Source organism: Geotrypetes seraphini, chromosome 7 (genome assembly GCF_902459505.1).
Source record: "Geotrypetes seraphini chromosome 7, aGeoSer1.1, whole genome shotgun sequence".
NCBI lineage: Eukaryota > Metazoa > Chordata > Amphibia > Gymnophiona > Dermophiidae > Geotrypetes > Geotrypetes seraphini.
Genome location: NC_047090.1, coordinates 93,750,943 through 93,774,010, shown reverse-complemented (window position 1 = coordinate 93,774,010; position 23,068 = coordinate 93,750,943). Strand labels below are relative to the sequence as shown.

Sequence of the window (23,068 nt, the reverse complement as noted above, 5' to 3'; positions counted from 1 at the left end):
AAAAAAAAGGGGGGACGGGAATTGATGAGGACAAATACAATCACCTTTGATTTTTAATCTTCACCTTATTTGTTAGAACACAGTCACCATTGAGAATTAACAAGACCAAGTTCAACAGCTAAAACCTCCCTATTCAGATAAGTACAAATATAGTATCTGAACAGCTATAAGATCATTAAGGGAAGGTCGGGGACAGGTGGTTGCAATGATGGTCCCCTTGTTAAACTCATGGTAGTGACTTCACTATTTATTGGGTTACAGGTCTGAGCACATCACCGTAATAATTTTAGATATATATATCTATTATATGGATAAATACAAACGAATGTAAAGATTCAGTCACTGTGAAATTCAGTAGTAAGCATTATATCCTACGGACACATTAGCACGCATCAGCATTTAGCGTGCACTAATTTCACTGCACAACAATTTTTTGGTTAAGTCTTGATTCCTGAAAAGTTTTTGGTGATTATGACAGGTACCAACTTGGTATGCTCAAATATGGTTTTGGTTTTACTGCATCACGTAAGAACTATGAGAAATAGACATTTTTATGTTTACTGACAATAAAATATATAGTCAAGTTTACGTTTCGCACAAGCGACTAAATGAAACAGAATTAAAAGTGTTTTGCTCCCGAGTTTCTTTTATATTCAGTGTCTGGTGCATCACGTTGTAGCATCCAACAATAGTCGGCAAGCATTGACGGATTCCAATTGCCCTGGTATCGTTTCTCCATCGTAGCTATGTCTTGATGAAACCTTTCACCGTGCTCGTCACTCACAGCACCGAGATTTGCGGGGAAGAAGTCCAAGTGTGAATGGAGGAAATGAATCTTGAGTGACATATTGCACTTCATTCTCTTGTATGCTTTGAGAAGTTTGTCTACCAGCTGAATGTAGTTTGGGGCTCTGTAATTGCCCAGAAAATTGTCAACAACGTCTTTCAAGGCTTTCCAGCCAATTTTTTCCGGCCCAACTAACAGATCTTCAAATCGCTTGTCACTCATAACATGTCTGATCTGGGGGCCAACAAAAATACCCTCTTTGATCTTGGCATCAGTTATTCTTGGGAACATCTGTCTTAAATAACGAAAACCTTCCCCTTCCTTGTTCATTGCTTTCACAAAATTCTTCATGAGTCCCAGTTTAATGTGAAGAGGAGGCAAAAATATCTTTGTCGGGTCAACAAGCGATTCATGTGCTACATTTTTCTGTCCTGGAACTAACTTTTTACGGAGTGGCCAGTTCTTTCTAGAATAGTGCGACTCTCTGTCTCGGCTGTCCCATTCGCAGATGAAACAGCAGTACTTTGTATAGCCAAGCTGCAGTCCTAGTAACAGAGCAACGACTTTGAGGTCTCCACAGATATTCCAGTTATACCTGGTATACTGGACATACTTTAGTAACATTTCCATATTCTCATATGTTTCTTTCATATGTGCTGCATAGCCAACAGGTACTGAAGGATAAACGTTGCCATTGTGCAACAGAACAGCTTTCAGGCTTAACATTGACGAATCAATGAAAAGACGCCACTCTTCCGGGTTGTGATCACAACCAAAGACCGAGAACAATCCTTCAATGTCACAACAGAAACAGAGACTGTCGACTTGTGCAAAAAATTTGGTTATATCATGATGCCGGTCTCGAAACACAGAAATTTTCGTACCTGGTGATAGCAAACACCATTCCTGCAGTCTCGAACCTAGCAGCTCAGCTTTTGCTTTTGACAGACCCAAATCTCTGACCAAATCGTTCAATTCGGACTGTGTTATCAGATGTGGATCGCCTGATGAGGATGGTTCAAAATCCGGGTCAATGTCACTGTTAGAACCCTGCACTGCAGTTTCTTCATCTGGTTCGTCTAAGGTCCAATCCTCTGGTGGTTTCGGAACTGGAAGACTGTCATCATGTGGCATGGGTCTCATTGCTGAAGGCAGATTAGGATATTCAATTGACTTCTTGTTTTTGGCAGAGAAACCAGACACATTAGTCAAACAGAAATAACAGTCCGTCACATGGTCTTTCTGTTCTCGCCATATCATCGGAACAGCAAATGGCATCGTCTTTCGAGTACCTCTGAGCCAGGCTCTCAGACTAACAGCACATGTCGCACAGCAAATGTGAGGCGCCCATTGCTTGTCTTGATCACCTATTTTGCAGCCAAAATACAGATGATAGGCTTTCTTTACAAGGGCAGTCATCGAACGTCTCTGAGGCGTAAGTGTATATTCCCCACACATATAGCAGAATGTGTCGCGGCTGTTACGACACCGACGAGACATATTGCCCGACACCAAAACGTCTATAGCATCAAGCTTACTTACTGTTATATTGCTACAGCTACTATACTACTATACTTTACTATACTGATACTATATACACACACGGACTATCTATATTAACCAAATGAGCAGGATCGGTGTATGGAAGCCACCATTATAGCATGGTGAGACAGCGCAAGCTCGTTCAGACCTGCCCAGACATGCCCAGGATGTCATCTTCCATAAAACAGCTTCCAACCTGGCTAGATTTTATGCATGGACATACCCAGGCGGCACAAACCGTTGTTGATAAGACACTTATGGGAGAAAAAATTGTTTGCATCCAAATATAAGAAAAAATCACGACAAAATTGAAGATTTCTCTGAAATGGTACGTGATGGGTAATTTTTGATGTAATATTCATGATCAGCACCCAAAATTCTATAAGAAACACCCAGCAGTGTTCAGGAAGCAAAAACTTTGTTGTGCAGTGTTTTTAGTGTACGCTAAGACACACCAGCGCGCTTTAGTAAAAGGACCCCACAGTTTTGACTATCAGAGACCCTTTCCTAACTCCATGCATCTCCCAGTACGAATAGCCAAGTCTATATGCTTCAACGGTCTTAAACATTCCTGCTGGTGATATATAGTTTAAAGTTTTTATTGAATTTAATATACTGACTATCAACGTGTACCTGGCCGGTTTACAATACTAAAAAAAAGAAGAGAGATAAAAAGTAAAAATAATAATTATATATATATGGGGAAGAGTGAACATCAAAAGACAATAGACAAGGACTTACATGAATTTGAGGATATTAAGGGGATGGAAAGGTCAATAAATACATTATTAAATAAAAGTTAAAAGAAAGGGAAGAGGGGGGAGGATATAACATCAGGGATAGGGTCGCTTCGTAAAAGCGGTTGAGATAATTTGACTGGTTTTGGGGAAGGAAGTATTTAGAGATTATGATATGCATCTTGAAAAAGAAAGATTTTTAGTTTGGTCTTGAATTTAATCGAGAAGATTTTCATGACGAAGTTGAGCTGGCATGGCATTCCATAAGGTTGGAGCAGCTACTGAGAAATTCATTCTCCTAGTTTAGCAGAATTCTTTGATGGAAGGAACGGCCAGCAAGGTTTGATCGGCTGATCTGAGGGTCTGAGAAGAACAGAGAGGGATGATAAGTTTTTATCGAGAAAAGATGGAAGACGCGAGAGTTTAATTTTGAAAACCAGCATTAAGATTTTATAGGTGATATAGAACAAATATCAGATGATAGCTGATCATAATTTACCCCCTCTTCTACAAAGCCGCGCTAGCGGCTGCCGCACGGTAACGGCCCTGAAGCCCATAGAGATTTAAAGGGCTTCGGGGCTGTTGCCGCACGGTTTCGTAGAAGAGGGGTTTGGTATACGACAACAGCGAGTATGAATGCAGAGAAAAAAGGATAAAAAACAGGACCAAGAACCTTCCTTGTTCCTTCCCCCGCTCTCTCCAGCACTATATGTTCTCTCATTAGCTAAAAAAAGGGTATTTTAAGTACATGCAAATACCCTAGCACAATGTAAAAAATGACAAAGTGGCTTCTTCTTTCTGCACTTAAATCTAGAGGGATAGTAGTTAATAGTTTTACTATTAATATCCTCTCAGCCTTCGAAAAGACTAATGTGTAAACAGTGCGCTTACACTGCAGGGGTCTACAGTTTCTTTTGTTTCATGCAAATGGCTGTATTCCAATTTCCCTTAATGCAATCTATAAATCAGCAGCAAGTTAAATTCTGCACAGCATTCCAATACATTTAAGATTCTAGACCAACAGTACCTTGTCAGCAGTTTTGAGTTGAAGCTGAGCCAATCTACCATCTGTAAAGAAAAAAAAACAAAAAAACAACCAACTGGCTCTTAACATTAAAAAATAAAATCTAATTCTTACATTGTATCTGTTGGAAAAAATTCCATGCAAGGCAGGACACACTTGACATGTATACAAGTATACATGAAACAATCCATACATGACCCTCATGGACCTTTGGTCTGACACAGTATGGCAGTTCTTCTGAATTAAAGGTAAACATGCTCTGCATCCACAAGAACTCTATCTCCTCCAGATCAGAACTAGCATATTTCTCCATAGAAGTTACCATACCAAAAAATTATCTCTCGTATTTATATTTATAACCTATCTAGAATGAGATAAATATTTTGATTCTCATGTCATTTGAATAATAATACTAATCTTTTATTTTGATGTTATTATAACTAGTCTATTTGTATAATAAAACAGAACCAAGAACACACAGGGCTCCTTTTATGAAGGTGCGTTAGGGCCTTAATGCGCGAATAGCGCACGCTAAAATGCCCCACACGCTAGCCGCTACCACTTCCTCTTGAGCAGGCGGTAGTTTTTCAGCTAGCGCGCGCTAATCCAGTGCGCACGCAAAAACGCTAGTGCACCTTCGTAAAAGGAGCCCACAATTTTAGTTAACCATTAACCATTAGTTGACCATTAACAATGAAAAAAAAGTGATAAATAAATAAATAAGCCACCTCGATTTCGACCTTTACCAACAAGGCACCCCTATCCGCCCTTAACACCAGGCGCAACACACTATCAAATGAGGTGTACTGCACTAAGCAAAGATCTGCCAGGATGCCCTCGTTCACCGACGCCCCTACCGGCTGAGAAAGGTTGTAAATCAGCCAAAACTTCCCAGGCTCCTTTTTGGGAATCATGGCCAAGAGTGATATGATCATAGTCGCAAAGGGGTGATCTCGGAATGGCCCTGCGATACGCCCCAATGCGATTTTCCCTTCCAACTTTGCCTGCATGACCAGCTTCATGTGCTGCACAGACAACGCATTTTGCACCCTACATTCCTGCACTTCCCCCTGAAAAGGAATAGTAAACCCTTCTCCAAACCCCTGCTCAAGTATCGCAGCCGCCGCAGGGTCCCAATAGTGCTGTAGCCATGGGCGAAGAGCCACCACATGCACTGGCATGGGCAGCTTACCCTTCACCCTATGCCTTACTCGGCCCAGGCTGAGTTCTCCCCCCCCTTTCTTGGGGCATCTGAGGACCGTATGTGGTTGGCCCCAGAGGGAGCAGGCGTGCAAGAATCCACAATCAGTGAAGGCGCAGCCTTGCCTGATTAAACTGCCAACACACTCCTGGCTCCCTACCAGCAAAACCCCTGGCTCCCTACCAGCAGAACCCACTACTCCCTCCCCCTGGAGACCGCCCAGGTCCCAGGGGACTGGGGCTAGACCGGTAAGCCAAAGGGGTCAACCACAGGTGACATCCTGTGTGCCCCATGACATAAACCCATTCTCCTCCAATTTGTCGTGGAAGGCCTCATCGAAGTTGAGCCATGACCAGCTGCCGAAGCATTGGAAAGTGTCCAGCACTGAATCGGTGTAGGACAGTAAGAGACCATAGTCCTGTGGCCGCAATCTACCCCACATACTGGCCAAATGCAAAAAGGATCTAATCCAATTAACAACATTCCTTGACACTGGCACCGCCTTGGACGCCCCCCTTCCTTCCAGTCCTTCTTCTTATCCTTCCTTTGCAGCCTGCCTTCCATCAAGCGGAAAATATCCATGCAAGCCCGTTTCCTAATCTTGTGGTGCAATCCCCTGGGGACTTACTCCCACAGCTCAGTCTAGGTTACCAATGCCAGTGCACCCCTCGCCTGAGACCCGAACGTTCTCACATCACCACTCACCATCCTTGCCCCTGCTGAGGGTGCAGAACTAGTACTAGAAGAAGATGATGACGACAAAGCAAGCCTACGTCTACCTTTACCCTTCTGTTTTGGCTTAGCCCTCTTACCCCCATCAGCAGGCTCAGGTGCCATATTACCCCTCGTAGATGCTCCCTGAATACCAGCCTGCTGATCCACGGTGCCATCCGTAGCAGCCGCCCACTCCACTGTAGTCTCCCGAGCATCACCAGCAACAGTCTCAACAGTCCTCCTGCATCGCTCACTCCTAATCCTTCCTCCGTGCTGCTGCCACTGCAGTCTCCACACCTTCTTGCAAATCACATTGGGGGATACAGGTAAACAAGGTCTTCAGCAGGGAACACCTGGATTGGCCTCCGCGTGTGCGGGTCACTGGACTAGATGGACCTAGGGTCTGATCCGGTGAAGGCATTTCTTATGTTCTTATGTACACTGTGACTGCAGCTGACTTTGCTGGTGATCTGGTGGCATGTAAATCTTTCCTCGCTCATCACTGACACACAAATATGCTCCTCCAATGTTAGGCTCCGAGTCTTGTTCATGGATGATGTAGAAAGTGTATAAATCCCTAAAAGCTTTTTATAGCTGCCCTGTTACCTAGATGTCTGGACTGTGATTGGTTGACAAAATCAGCTTCCTGATTGGTCAGAAATAATGCATGCTGATTGGACAGTCTCAATACAGTTTTGAAACATGTTCTGTAAAAGTTATAGTAGTTATGTTCCAGTATTAACAAAATTGCAACATTAGAAGCAAGTACATCTTAAAAAGTTGATTCTTACAGCCAAATGTATCCCTTATAATGTGGTACACAGACAAATCTATTGGGTCAACAAAGAAATTAAAATAAAAGGTCAGAAAGTTGAAAGAATGCAAAATTCATAAGTAGTTCTGGACTTTTGCATACCACTGTACATTTTTCAATTTATTAATTTATTTATTCATTCATTCATAATTTGATATACTGCAACAACTGACTAGCAAAACTAAGCTCCCTTCCACCTTTAGTATTCCTATTTCAATTACTAAGGGCTCCTTTTATGAAGCCGCGGTAGCAGCTTCAGCGTGCGTGACTTTTCATCACGCACTAACCCTCATGCTAGCCATAAAACTTCCGCCTGCTCAAGAGGAGGCGGTAGTAGCTAGCACGGCCAGCGGTTTAGCGTACGTTATTATCCGCGTTAAACTGCTACTACGCCTTCGTAAAAGGAGCCCCAAGGTTAATATTCTTTATTTATCCTGACGGTATACCATTGTTAACTCCACTTCATTCCTATATTTCTGTATCTGTAACTGAGATTTCCAAAATGTTGAATTATTGCAAACTGGTTTGCAGAGAATGGCTTGATGCCAAGGGCTCCTTTTACTAAGCTGTGATAGCGTTTTTAGCGCATGCAGGATTTTAGCATGCGCTAAACCCAGGCTACGTGGCTAGAACTAACACCAGCTCAATGCTGGCGTTAAGGTCTAGCGCGTGCGACAATTCAGCTTAGTAAAAGGAGCCCTAAATATTTCAAAGACAACTGCTGTTGTGGACACCTGGCATTCACACCCTTTTGGTCCATTTTTGCAAAAGATCCAGCGAAGAACTATTTCATGTGGTTCAATTGTTAAGATTATTGGAATTACTTTTGATGTTGACCTTACATTCAATTTGCATATTTCCATTGTTAAAAAAATATATATATTTTTTTCTACTACTTTGAAACAGCTGCACAGGATAAATCTTGACTACTCTTGGCATGGTAATGTAATTTGAAAGTCCTTTTCTGTAACATCGCTGTCTGTATACAGTCTCTTCCTCTGTAAACCGCTCTGAACTGCTTGTGGTATTGTGGTATACAAAAATAAAGTTATTATTATTAAAACCCCTTTGGCCCAGGGTGCATTATGAACGGTTGGACAGGCTGGGACTCTTTACCCTGGAAAAGCGGAGACTGAGAGGGGACATGATAGCGACTTATAAAATCGTGAATGGCATAGAGAAGGTGGAGAGGGACAGATTCTTTAGACTAGCAGGGACAACAAAAACAAGAGGTCATTCAGAAAAACTGAGAGGAGTCAGATTCATAACGAATGCAAGGAAGTTCTTCTTCACTCAACGGGTGGTAGACACCTGGAACACACTTCCCAGAGAGGTGATAAGACAGAGTACAATTCTGGGGTTCAAAAAGGGACTGGATGACTTCCTGGAAGCGAAGGGGATAACAGGGTACAGATAAAGGTTTACCTTGCAGGACATTGAGCGAACAGGGTATGGACATTTTAGGTTAGGTAGGGAACACTTACAGGTCATGGACCTGGGGGGCCGCCGCGGGAGCGGACTGCCGGGCACGATGGACCCTTGGTCTGACCCGGCAGAGGCGGTGCTTATGTTCTTATGTCTATTACTACATATCCTATTCCGCCTTGACTACTGCAACTCCTTACTTCATGGAGTAAGATCTTCACCGTTAAAAAGGCTTCAAAACATATCAGTGAAACCTTTACATGGAGCAAAGAAATTTGATTATATTCTGAGCACTGGTTACCAAATTTCTTACAGTATCCCTTTCAAGATCCATATCATAACCCATCTGGTTACTAGTCTGCTTTCTCCTTTTGTCTTATTTTGTACTTCTTTACAAACCTTCCTATTCTTTCAGATCGTCTCAGCAAAATCTCTTGGTTATACTCTTTTCATTGACTCATTTATCTAGATTGTACCCATGAATTCTATTTCGATGTTGTGGTTCTCACTTTATGGAATGGATTATCAATTCATATTTGTACAGAAATTTTCCTTAAGAATTTTTTTAAAAAGGATTGAAAGCATTATTTCAATCTCACTTTTCCTTCCAATGACCACAGAGCAGCACTATGTAAGTTTGCAGTTGATTACTTTGCCTTGTTGGTATCTGCTTCATTCATCACTAACCAACTGTGCTTTGTGCTGTATCTCTTGTTGCCATGAGTACAGTAGACTCTCAGTTAACCAGCACCCATGGGGATTGATAGATGCTAGATAAAAGTAGCTTCTGATTGCTTGAGAGTTACTATTTATAATAGACCTAACTACTACTATACCCCATACTATGCCATGCCATAAAGTGTTCCAGACAAACTACCGGACATGCGGTAGGCAAAGTGTGGGTGTACTTAGGTGTGGCGTGCCAACTTTACACTCAAATTTCTACCAGAAATTGATTTTATTCCCATTTTTATTTAAAGTATTACAGTATTTCTTTGATTTTTTTTTTTTTTTTTTTGCTGGTTGTTCGAGTTCTGGTTAACAGAGAGTCCACAGTAATATGGTTTAATCTTTCCCTCCACTTTTGTCTCTTAGGTTGATTACTAATATTTTGTATATAAAATTCCCCTCTGTACTTTTGGCAGGCCCAAATAATTTTAATTAAGAACATAAGAACATAAGAACATAAGCAGTGCCTCCGCTGGGTCAGACCTCAGGTCCATCCTGCCCAGCAGTCCGCTCCCGCGGCGGCCCGAACAGGTCACGGCCTGTCTGAGACACCAGAAGGGGCCCCCTTGGTTTCCCATTGAGTTTTATCTTCCCATCGAAGTCTTAACCCTCTGGTCTTGCACATGCACGACCTGGTCAGATTTCTATACTTATTACTTGGTTTGCTTTCTATACCTGTGTTACATCCCAGCACCTCTCTCAGTATCCCACGATCCCCCTATCCCTCAGGAATCCGTCCAATCCTTGTTTGAATCCCTGTACCGTACTCTGCCTGATCACTTCCTCCGGTAGCGCATTCCAAGTGTCCACGACCCTTTGGGTGAAGAAAAACTTCCTTGCATTTGTTCTGAACCTATCTCCCTTCAGTTTCTCCGAATGCCCCCTCGTGCCTGTTGACCCCTTCAGCCTGAAGAATCTGTCCCTATCCACCCTCTCTATGCCCCTCATGATCTTGAAGGTCTCTATCATATCTCCCCTGAGCCTCCTTTTTTCCAGAGAGAAGAGCCCCAGCCTATCCAACCTCTCGGCATATGGGCAGTGTTCCAGCCCTCTTACCAGTTTCGTTGCTCTCCTTTGGACTCTCTCAAGCACCGCCATGTCCTTCTTGAGGTACGGCGACCAATATTGAATGCAGTATTCCAGATGTGGACGCACCATAGCTCTATACAATGGCATGATGACTTCCCGCGTCCTGGTTATGCCCCTCTTTATGATGCCCGGCATTCTGTTGGCTTTTTTCGAGGCTGCTGCGCACTGTGCAGATGGCTTCAGTGATGCATCTACCAGCACACCCAAGTCTCTCTCAAGACTGCTGTCTCCCAATAATGCCCCCCCCCCCCAATTGTAATCTAGACATCCCTAATATGTCCATCCTGTGGAACATTACCCTCTTCTTGTTATATTAAATATATTTATTGTTTACTGTTTAGACAATTTATAGATAGTAAATCAACACTTGTCAGGAGCTCTAGGGGTGGAGAACCATGAACTCTCTTTTACTGCTACTACATGTCATTTCTATAACGCTACCAGACACATGCAGCACTTTACATTAACAACATGCAAGAGACAGTTCCTGCTCAAGAGATCTTACAATGTAATTGTGACAAGCAGGACAAAAAAGCCCCTTTTGTGCTTCAGCCAGGGCCTGCCAAGTGAGAGAAGGATGAGACAAGAGGGGAACTGGGAGAATGATGTAGGATGTGATAATGGGGGGGGGGGGGGAGGTTTAGAAGGAGAAAGAGGACCCCGGAAGGATCATTAGGGAAGTGGAAGGGAGAAGAGGAACAAGGACCTGGAAACAGGTATGGAGAGATGGAATGGGCAAGAAGAACCCCTTCCACTGTCATCCACTCCTAGTTTTCTGAATCCTGAAAGGGCCCATCACCGGGTACTAGTCTTTGAACTTATACCACTGATAAGGACTATATATTAAAAAAAATAAAAATAAAAAACAACTGTGCAGAGGAGACAAGTGGTAGAAGAGATAAAATGTGCAAGTGACAGTATTTACCCATTAAAAGATCAGAAATACAGTGGAACCTTGGTTTGCGAGCATAATTCGTTCCAGAAGCATGCTCATAAACCAAAGTGCTCGTATATCAAAGCGAGTTTCCCCAGACAAAGTAAGGGAAACTTGCTTGATTCGTTCCACATCCCAAAAAGACCCCCCCCCCCCCCCCCCCCCCCAAGGCGACTGGTGCGCTTCCACCCCACCCCAACGAACAGGCATTGCTCCCCCGTGAACCAGCATCATCACCCCCCCCCCCCCCCCGCCCAAACCCTTACCACGATGGGGCACCGGCACACAGCACCAACCCACAGAATGTGTCGATTCCCAAAGAGCCTGCCCACTGCCGCTGCTTCTGCTGAGCCTTGAGCATCTGCACATGCTCAAGGCCTTCTGGCTCCCGCTCTCTCCGAGATTCTAATGAGATTCTCGGTGTCTCCAAGAATCTCATTAGAATCTTAGAGAGCAGAAGCCAGAAGGCCTTGAGCATGCGGAGATGCTCTAGGCCCAGCAGAAGCAGCGGCAGGCGGCAGGCTTTTTGGGCACTGGCACGTCCTGTGGGATAGTGCTGCGTGCTGGTGCACCAGGGTTTGGGTGGGGTGGGGGGGCGATGCCAGTATTACTGGATGTGGGCTTGCAAATCGAGCAATGCTCGGTTTGCGAGGCAAGATTTGCTCAAGTGTTTTGCTCGTCTTGCAAAACCGCGTTACTCGCAAACCGAGGTTTGACTGTACTACAATCAGTCATACAAGACTAAGGTGTAATTGTGCATCCTGCTTTCCTTTTCAGTTTTATGTGTTTATTTCACAAAGAACAAGAGTGCCTGTCACTGTATTTCCTGGCCTGGTTTCTCTGACCTGGTTATAGCGCCCCTTTTATAAAAATGTTTTCTTTACTCAGCTAGAGGAAGCATGAGTGTGTGTATATGCTGGAGTGATATGATTTAGATGCTTCTTCCTATTTGGTTGGATATGTGTGGTCTGTTCGAGTCCAGATTGCTCAGTGTTGTGGTACTCGCCTCATTGATCCTCTGCTTGCTTCTCATGGAGGCATTGTCATGAACTGCTTTATAAAAACCTTTCTAAACCACATGAATATTGTTTTTTAAAAATCTAATCACACTGGTTAAAGCAGACTAAACACACTTGCATGAACACATTAGCTAGAGAGTCTGGCAATAAATCCTTTTCTTTTCAGGACTTTCTAGAGGAAATTCATTCCATCTTGCCATTTAAATCAAGTTTTACCTAATTCTCCATTGATAAATGAGCCATACTTTGCAGAAGAAAGATTAATGCTAGAAGCCAACCAACCCTCAATATTTTTGGACAAAGCCCTCATTAATCATTTCTAGAACTTTCCAGTCCAACAGGCCATTTTGTTTCATGTAATCTTCAGAGTTCACCTGTACCTCTTATCAGCTACTAAAATAAGCACGCACCACTCAGGATGATTAAGTGATGTTCAAAAAAGGCAACCACATTAAAACATCACTTCCTTCCTATATTGATGTCAAGGTTTTTGACAATGGAGAGAAGGTTGTGTAATTCTTGTCCAATATCTGGTACTGAGGATAACAAATGAATGCAACTGTAACCTCTATCAGACTCTTAAACATGCAAGGCAATCAAAGTCCTATAAAAGGGTTTTTGTAAAGTCCAAGTCACAAAATTACTTGTTAATATTTAATAGAGCCACTGGATCGTTTGCAGATTAGTGTGGATAAATCTGGTTGTCTGTTCAAAAAAACTGGAATTAGCCAAAGTGCATTTCAACCATAATCAAGAGATTAGGTGCATTTTCTATTACTTTAGAGAAAATGTCCATGAAACCAGAAATTTATATACAGTAAAACCTTGGATTGCAAGTAACTTGGTTTGCAAGTGTTTTGCAAGATAAGCAAAACATTTTATTAAATTTTAACTTGATAAACAAGCAATGACTTGCAATACAACTACATACAGTATACACACGTCACAACTGAGCCGATGGTTCTTCTCTCTTCGACACTGCAAAAGTGTAGTGACTGTTTTAAACAAGCAAAGTCTTGCAATGCGAGTACCTACTAGTGCTGCCCGATTCACCGATTTGAATCGATTCAATTTAAAAAAAAAAATTTTGGCCTCCCGATTCAATGGCCTACCTTTCCCCCGTGCCTTCCTAAAGCAGGAGCTGCAGCGCTGCCTCTTGCTGGCCATCCACTGCTGCTCCTGCTTGAGGGGGGAGGGTTGTCAGAAAGGCTTCCCCCAGCTTGCCCGCTCTTGCCTCCTTAACGCTAATAGGACAGCTTGCAGGCTTGCTGGTGTTATAGCGATCTCTGCAGCTGCCCGTGGTCCTCTGCGGCACATTCTTTCTGCTATATCCTGCCCCTGCTCTGACGTCAGGGGCAGGATCGTGGCAGAGAGAACGTGCCGCTGAGGCCAACAGGCAGCTGCAGGGATCGCTATAAAACTTGCGAGCCTGCAAGTTGCCCTATTAGTGTTAAAGAGGTACGAGCGGAGAAGGTGAAGGCTGCGGGGGGAGAAGGCATTCGTTTGCAGCAGGGCGAGAGGAGAAAATGTGCCTTTGCGGCAGGGGGAGCATGCCTTCGCGGCAGGGAGGAGGAGAAAATGTGCCTTCATGGCAGGGGGGGAAGCAGGCCTCATGGAGAGAACAGGTCTTCGTGGTGGGGAGCAGGCCTTCAGGGCAGGGAGGCAGGCCTGTGCAGAGGGAGGAGGAGGAAGAAGTAAGAGAGGGGAGGGAAGATGCCAGACCGGGGGTGAAGTGAAGGGAAGAGAGAGACCAAAAAGAGGGGGAGGAAAGCAGAGGAGAGGTGCTGGACTAATAGAGAAAGGGAGAGGGAGAGAGAAATGCAAGACCACAAGGGGAAGGGTACAAGAGGGACAGATACTGCTCCAAAGTAGGTGAGCAAGGTGCAGGATGGCAGGAGCGATAGTAGGAGAAAGCCTGTACCTGGGGAAGGGGATACAGGAGGTAAGGAAGAGAGAAAGAAGAAGCTGGATATGGGGAGAGAAGATACTGGGCATGGAGGGAGCATAGGAACAGGGACATAGAAGAGAGATGCTGGATGAAAGGGTAGATGAGAAAAGGAGAGATGGTGGATCTGTGGATGGTTGGGTCCATCGCTGCAGCTGCGGGGGGATGGAAATGAAAAAAAGGAAAGATGCCAGACCTCCAGGGGAGGAAAGGGAAACAGAAGGGGAGGACAGAGATGGAAGATGGATGGTTAGCACGGAGAAAGAAGAAAGAAGGAGAGCCTGATCAGAAGACAACCAGACCAACATGAGACCAACAAGATTTGAAAAATGACCAGACAACAAAAAGGTAGGAAAAATAATTTTATTTTCTGTTTTGTGATTACAATATGTCAGATATGAAATGTTTATCCTCCCAGAGCTGGTGTTGGACCGCAAATGTGAGCTAGGATTTAATAGAGAGAGGAAAAGTCTTTTTTGTTTGTTTATTTTGTTTACACCACAGGACCAGTGTGGGTAGGAGAGGGTGAAGAGGCTATAAAATAAACCCACCAGGATAAGTCTAATTGTAGCATTCTGAACTACCTGCAACCTTTTCAAACTAGTTTTAGAACAGTCTGTAAACACAGTTACAACAATCTAATTTGGACACTATTACAGCTTGAACAGCCAGAGCAAATTTGTGGTTATTGAAATATTGGAATCTTCTGTGTTTATTATAAGAGATGCCATACTGGGGCAGACTGAAGGTACATCAAACCTAGTATCCTGTTTCCAACAGTGCCCAGCCCAGGTCACACATACCTGGCAAGATTAAAAGAAGTAAAACAGATTTTATGCAGCTCTTCCTAGGAATAAGCAGTGAATTTTCCCAGGTCCATTTTAATAATAGCTTATGGACTTTTCTTTTAGGAAATTATCCAAACCTTTATATAAACCTTGTTAAACTAACTGCTTTCATCCCATTTATCTTAGCTGGGTTTTAAAAAGGTATTTTTGAATTTTATCACAGATGCAGAGCTCAACATAATTCAGAACTAAAATCTCCTCACGCTAACAACTAACATCAAACAAATCCTATGCAGAGGACAGCAAGCCATCTTACTCCAATTTGATATCTCCGCAGCCTTCGACTCCATAGATGCAGTGTTTCTCATTCTTGCCCATGTCAGCTGTACTTTAAATGGCTTTTGTGACGTCTGCGAGATTGCTACCAGAGGCCATGGCAGCCATTATGAGAGAAGAGTCAGCTTTGGGAGGAGCTACTGGGGATCATTCCTTCTCCGACTATACCCTTAAGACTACCAGGGATTATAAGATAGGTCCAAGAGGGGTACCTACAAGTGGGCAGGGAGGAAAGGCAACATCTATTTGGATAAGAGAAGAAGGAACACAAATAGGACAAAGCACAAATTTTCAGTTTCCACAAAAACACATGGTCAGTTTAGGCCAAACACATGGTCAGTTTAGGCCAAAAACAACACTGACTTTAGCCTTTTGGCCAAAATCGAAAATGGGCAGAAAAAAAATGGAATTTTGGCCAGTTTCAGTACTGTAGCCGAAACTGAAATTCGATCAGCCTCTAATTGAAATAAACACATTTATAGGAGCTAAAGAGCCACACTACCGAAAAGATGTGCTGAGAGTAGAGTCGGTGCAACGGATGGCCACCAGGATGGTCTCGGGGCTCAAGGATCTATCGTACGAGGAAAGGCTGAAAAATTTGCAGGTGTACTCACTCGAGGAACGTAAGGAGAGAGGAGACATGATTGAGACGTTTAAGTATATTACCGGCCGTATCGAGATGGAAGAGATTCTCTTTCTCAAAGGACCCTCAGCTACAAGAGGGCATCCGCTCAAACTCAGGGGCGGGAAATTTCATGGCGACACCAGGAAATCTTTCTTCACCGAGAGAGTGGTTGATCCTTGGAACGAGCTCCCGGTGCAGGTGATCGAGGCAAACAGCGTGCAAGAATTTAAGAGCAAATGGGATGCCCATGTGGGGATCCCTTAGAGGGTTAAGCCAAGGGAACCTGTCACCAGGAGTGGGATCCCTAGGATAGTAGACTTGGGGGTGGGTCAGTAGAGTGGGCAGACCTGATGGGCTATGACCCTTATCTGCCATCATCTTCTATGTTTCTATGTTTAATGGAGGACATTGGGGACCATGCATTGGAGATCACTATTCTAGAGTATACTGTACAGATTTAGATCTTCAAGTTTCTTCTCACATGTCTTGCAAACCCCATATCATTTTAGATGCCTTCCTCTGAACCACATCAAGTCTTTTTATATCCTTAATAAGGTATGACCTACAAAACAATGGTCTTTTAGTGGGTACAAGGCTTAAAACACTGCCAGTCCACTCTAGGAATGAAAAAGTCAAACAATAGAAATAGCGCACTAAATTAGAGCCCAATTTATTTTATTTCAAATTCTGCAGCAGTGGTCAAAACCCCATTTTTGTAAATCACAAGACAAGTCTAATAAATTAGGCCTTTACTTTGCTCCCTTACAAAAGGGTTCTTACTGGACATTTATAATGATTTAGCTATGTGGCCTTAGACTGAAGGAATATGTCAAAGGCTTGTGCTAGCTCTCTTCAGAGGAAGAACACCCTGGTGGGCACTCGGCATCCATCACAGTTGGAGCCAGTCAAATAAACAGTGATAATCAATCACCATAGTTGTTTGCAATGGGATGTGTTATGCTGGCCTGCTTCTGTGCTACAGCAAGCCCTGATAAATCAGTCCCCGTGTAATGGAATCTGATGTAGCACAGCTCCTTTAACTACTGATTTATGAATGCCACTATATAAACAACCTCTAAATAATTCTTTAGAACAGCCATAAAAGGAGTCCTAGTCTACGAAGTAAGAAACTAAGGGCTCCTTTTACTAAACTGCGATAGCGGTTTTAGCGTGCGCTGAATTGCCGCGCACGCTAGACCTTAACGCCAGCATTGAACTGGCGTTAGTTCTAGTCACGTAGCGCGGGTTTAGCAAGCGCTAAAATCTTGCGTGCGCTAAAAATGCTATCGCAGCTTAGTAAAAGAAACCCTAAAATTTTTTAGGTCTGACTTGTTATTCAGTGCTTAAGTATATGTGCTTTCGTGTACATCAATTCACGCACTCTTCTGCTTTTTCCTAGGCATGTTCCCATCTTTCCTTTTCTCAGTTGGATTTTTTTTCCCCTCTGTTCCTGTGCCAGAGATTCTGTTTATTCTCAAAAATAATGTGTACCCCTTTAGGCATGGAGAAACAGTAATGTTTTTAACCATACATGAATAATTTCACAGCCGCAGATGTTAATATTGCCATATACAGTTTAGTAGCTAATAAAAACTGATGGGCTGAGGTTAGTAGTGCCAATCTTACAATGGCAAAGAATTTCTCTTTGATTTTGCTCTTTTTTTTATTGTGCGCACTCTTTTGCTTGTTTTTTGGCATGGTGCAACCACCTTTGTATTTTTGCCATGTCCGTTGTCCAGTAAGATACCTTGAATGTGTGACTATATTGTCGCTATTGTCTTATGTGCTGTATATATCTGGGCCAGCCTTAAGAACACAAGACTAGCCTTACTTGGGTATGATATCTAGCCTACCATTATCAGAATGAATATCCTCTCTTTCCATCCCTTTATATGGTGTCCATGTTTGTTGTAACACAAAACGAAGGAGTCGTGAGGATAAGATGCCAAGTGATCAGCCAGGGGTGCACGGTTCATAAAACCACTTTATTAGCAGATATGCTACAATGGCTCAAACACTCGACACTGGCAGTGTCTTGGTGTCTGTGCCTTTATCAAGAGTCATAATTTGGATCTTGTTATAACTCATTGCTGCCCCATAAGTCTAAGTCCAATAAGGGAACAATCCCAAGAATAGTAGCAGTCAGAAAACTTTCAGCAGTCTTTGAGCCATTGTGGCATATATACTAATAAAGTGATTTTATGAACCATACACCCCAGGCTGATCACTTAACATCTTGTATCCTCACAACTCCTTCGTTTTGTGGATTCTTCTCATCTTCGAGGCCTGTTCTTGGCTTCTGATTCAGTGCGTCCATGTTTGTTGTGGCATTGTTTCCTTTCTATTCTTTGGAAACAATCCACTGTTGTGTGCAATGGAAAAGTATGTGCTTTTGAGGTCTCTCTGCAGTATAGTGTGTTCTGTTGCTTGTCTTTGTCCTTTCATGGTTGTATTACATGTGTTTTCTCTTTTATGTATCTTGTTCTGCATCCTTTGTTCATGATCCATAAGATGATATACAGTGGTACCTCAGTTTACGAGTGCACCAGTTTGCGAGTGTTTTGCAAGACGAGCAAAACATTTGCAAACTTGGTGCCTCGTAAACCGAGCTTGCCTCACTGTACGAGTGCCCCACCCCCCGGCGATCCGGCATCCCCCAGCGATCCGGCATCCCCCCTCCATTTGCGTTGCCCCCCCTCCACCACGATCCTACCCCCTCCACCACGATCCTACCCCCCCCTCCCCGAGCAGTCAATGACACCCTTTACCCGATGGCACCAGTGCCGGTGCCCGAAGATCCTCCCTCTTCTGGCGCGGCCTGGGCTGGGCGGTGCATCAGAGATCCTCCTTCTTCTGGTCTGAACTGGGCTGGACTGGCTTTGAGCATTTGCACACGCTCAAAGCCTTCTGGTCTCGCTCTCAATCTCGGAGAGAGCAAGTCCAGAAGGCTCTGAGCATGCGCAAATGCTCAAAGCCAGTCCAGCCCAGACCAAAAGAAGGAGGATCTCTGACGCACCGCCCAGCCAAGGCCGCGCCAGAAGAGGGAGGATCTTCGGGCACCGGCACTGGTGGCAAGTCAGATAAAGGGTGTCATTGACTGCTCGGGGGGGGGGGGTGAGTAGGATCGCGGTGGAGGGGGGGGGGCAACGCGAGCGGGGGGGGGATGCCGGATCGCAGGGGGAGGTGCTCGTACAGCGAGGCTCAAATATGATGAAAGAATAAAGATGGAGGCATTTGCACATGCTCAAAGCCAGTCCAGCCCAGCCCAGGCCGCGCCAGAAGAGGGTAGGATCTTCGGGCACCGGCTCTGGTGCCAAGTCAGGTAAAGGGTGTCATTGACTGCTCGGGAGGGGGGGGAAGTAGGATCGCGGCGGAGGGGGGGGCAAGGCAAGCGGGAGGGATGCCAGTTCGCAGGGGAGGGGAAGCTGGATCGTGGGGAGGGGTTTGGAACAGCGTCGGATTCCTCAAGGGGGGGAGAATGAAGCAGCGCCGGTAGCCTCGTGGGGGGGGGGCAGGAGGTGGAACCAATCAAAGCAGTTTCTCTTACTTCCTATGGGAAAACTTGCTTTGATATACGAGCAATTTAGTTTATGAGCATGCTTCTGGAACTAATTATGCTCATAAACCAAGGTTCCACTGTAGTATTTTGGGCCTGATGCTAGCATTCAAATCCTTGAACGTCATGACACTGGGCTATGTGATGGATAAATTTCCTCCATATGTGCCAAACCAGTCCCTCCATTCCCAGGATGAAATATGCCTCAAAACGCCACCCCGGTTGTGCCCTTCAGCTACAAACAGCCAAACAACGGTCCTACTCCCACTTCATACCGAGCCACTGGAATCAACTGCCATCACAGATCAGATCTCTTGAAGGTCTTCTCAAATTCAGAAAAGCAATAAAAACATCATCTGACCCCCCTGCCCTTGATCCATGGACTACATAGAATTGTATATTGGTAGCTGAACCAGTCTATCACGTACGGATAACTACACCTAAATATGTGCCAACTAGGATGAAAACTTGCATTGTAATCTTGTACTGATATTATGTATGTTTAACCTGTAACCCATTCTGTGCTCTTTGGGGGAGAGGAGGGGGACAGGGATGCTAGACCTGTGGAGGGGGGGAGAGGTGAGAAGGAGAAAGGAGGGGATATGGATGCTGGACACATAAGTAGGGGGAAGGGGGTGAGAAGGATGCCCAGACCAGAAAGGGGGGTAAGAAGGAAGAGATGCTTAGCCATGAAGAAAGGGATAGAAAGATGCTAAACTGTGTTGAGTAGGGAAGGGATTCAGGGTAAAACAAGAGAGGTGGTGGGACGGGTGAGGGGACATGTATGCTGGACCTGCAAGTGGGAGGTGGAGGTAGAGAGAGGAAGAGAGAGTGACTGAGACCAGGAAAGAGGTGAGAAGGGAGGAAGAGATTATTAGCCTGTGGAGAGAAGGACAGAGATGCCAGACTATAGGGGCCAAGGAGAGGATTCAGGGTACAAGTGAGAGAGTGGTGTGATTTATAGGGAAACAAAACTTCAGTTGGAGTGAGAGAGGGAACTGAGGAGGCTAGAACCTGAGAAGGAAAAGGCAGGAAGAAATCTCAGGCCTCAAAATAGGAGAATTCTATGCAAAACACTACAAATAAACTGCAGAATTTTGAAATAGTGTGCGCAGAATTTTCAATTTTTTGTGCAGAATTCTTCCAGTACTGAATGGATAAAATTTCACTTTCATATTTAGAGTGAATTGAAAGAGCAAATATATATGAGTGTATTGTATCTAGCATTAGTCATGGACTGCTTCTCTGATAATGCTACATATATAAAAATGTCTTATTTAAAAGAGGAAAATGAAGTTCCAGCATAATATAATAATGAAGTAATGGAGAGAAATTATTTATTAATAGGAAAACTATGGGTGAATCAATATCATGCCTTCAATAGTACCCAGCGACTTATGCCTCAGTCATAATTCCAGATATAGAAATAAAATTAGTAATAAGTGTAAAGTCACACACCTGCCCCATAACCTCTAGACTCGAAAACAACCTTTGAAAAATCTATGGTACTCATTTGAATGGATCAAAAATTCTGTTGCTAATTAAAAAAAGGGAACAGATGTAAAAACATCATGAGGTCAGTTTTCTCACACACACCCTTCTGTGAAACCTGCAAGCACTTTGCTCCAATTTAGAAAGTGGCAAGTATGTTAAGCACTTTTTCACTTTGAAAACTTCCTAAAATTTTACTTTTTGGTGGGCAAATTTATGCTTATGTTATAAGTATGAGAAGATGAACGCTGACATGCTGGGGCATAATAAGTTATTTAAATTAGTTTGAGGTCCAATGACGACTTTTGTGGCTTCGTTATAGTTGTCTTATTTTTATTTTCTGTTGTTTTAGCACACACATCCAGGGGAAGGTGGGGTATCTCTTTTGTTTGGTTTTATTCCCCGATTGAAAACCCTGGAAGGGAGAGGGGGGTCTTATCCTTTCTGTATTGTTACTGATTGATTATAAGTACTTATTATGATTATTAATATATGGAGCACTGGTCTTGAGCTTGGGGCCACCGCGTGAGCGGACTGCTGGGCAGGATGGACCATTGGTCTGACCCAGCAGCGGCAATTCTTATGTTCTTATGTATATTGTTTTGCACTTTGTTATCTTTGAAAACTTAATAAAGATATATTTTGGAAGTCAATTTGGGGACAAATAAATCTGGTTCTAGAGTCAAATGTTTCACTATCATATGAGGCCATAATATGTGAAACCCACTTTAGATAAATTTAAGAGCTGTCTTTTTATGATCATGACAGACATAGCCATTCAACTGATCACGAGTAACTAGAAAAACCATGACAGAATAAGTTACACTTTTTGGTGGATGAATGTATGTACTACATACAGATATCAAAGAATTAATTCAAAATGTAGGGGATTTAGTGATGTATTTAATAAAGTTTGGAGGACATTGACTAAATTTGTGGAATCATAATAATATCTTTCTTTCTGTTCATGTACCTTTACACATCCATGGGGGAGGGGAGTTGGAGGGAGGGAAATAAATTTTGATGGTGACATTTAGGTAACTTCATTTATATTATATACTAGCTGATGCCCTGGCGTTGCACGGGTATTTAATTATAGCAATAACACTGTAAATGGATTCAAATAAAGATACTTTATAGTGGTGAATGAAATTATTTTTTTACAGCTTAATAAAAAGTACAATATTCAAATTATAATGTGAAATATTTGACAAAATGAATACAATACAACTAACGCAAAACGTGATTATAAACAACAATTTTAGTTTCACCTCCTGGAGCAAGAACATATAAATTATTGGGTGAACCCACCCTTGAGCAAGCAACATAGAGTTGTGGGCCGCGAGACCCCCAGAACATATCACCCCAGGTAGTGAAGGATCTGCATACCAAGTTTCGTTCAAATCGGTCAAGCCGTTTTTGAATTACTGTGAGAATGGCAGCTATTTACATTTTTTCCATTGACATGAATGGGTGAAATCTGATTTTCTGTTTGTAGCTCCGCCCACGTGTGCAGGTGGGCCGCGAGACCCCCAGAACATATCATCCCAGGTAGTGAGGGATCTGCATACCAAGTTTCGTTCAAATCGGTCAAGCCGTTTTTGCGCGATCGCGGCACATACACACATACATACCTCCGATTTTATATATATACTAGTCGTTAAGCCCGTTACATTAATGGGTGCTAGAATTTATGTCTGTCTGTATTTTTCTTTCTGTCTCTTTCCTCCCTCCATTTCCCTGTGTAGCGCTGTCTCTGCTTTCTTCCTCAGTCTGCACTCTCAAGCTGTAACATTACTGCTTAGCTTTTTCTCCCTGCAAGCATCTCTGCTCTCTTTCTCATCCCCAGTCTCTTTGCTATTTTTCTCTTCTTGCAGGGGTCTCTGCTCTCCTTTCTCTATATGTTCCTGATTCCTGCAAACTTCTGTTTTCTCTGTATGCTCTTGATCCTGTGTTTCCCTGTAGGTGTCTTTTCCCTTTTTTTTTTTTATTCCTTCTTCATGTATGGTTGATTTATTAAAAGTTTTTTTATTTTTCCTATTTGTTGCATGCCTGTCTCCTTGGCCGCTGTATGTTTCTAATTTTTTGCTTTGTGTGTTTGTTTGTGTTTTTTTGCTGATTGTCTACTTGGTCGCTGTCAGTCTGTCTGTCTCATTGGCTGCTGTATGTCTGTATGCCTTTTTTTCAGTCTAACTCCTTGGCCACTGTATGTCTGAAAGGTTTTTTTTCCTGAATTTATCCTTGGGCATTGTAATTTTTATTTTTTTCTGTTTGTCTCCTTGGCTGTTTGTATTTTTTTGCTGTCTCTCTGT

General features: G+C 43.4%; 1 long non-coding RNA gene across 2 annotated transcripts in view; it reads right to left on the bottom strand.

Moving 5' to 3' along the window:
• Positions 1-23,068, bottom strand: part of LOC117363487 — a 180,484-nt gene that overhangs the window by 118,782 nt on the left and 38,634 nt on the right. Inside the window, exon 2 of one of the 2 annotated variants that reach the window (XR_004540072.1) lies at positions 4,094-4,134. The exons of the other annotated variant lie outside the window; for it this stretch is intronic. This is a non-coding gene — a long non-coding RNA (uncharacterized LOC117363487). The remainder of the gene's footprint in view (positions 1-4,093; positions 4,135-23,068) is intronic. 2 annotated transcript variants of the gene reach the window in all.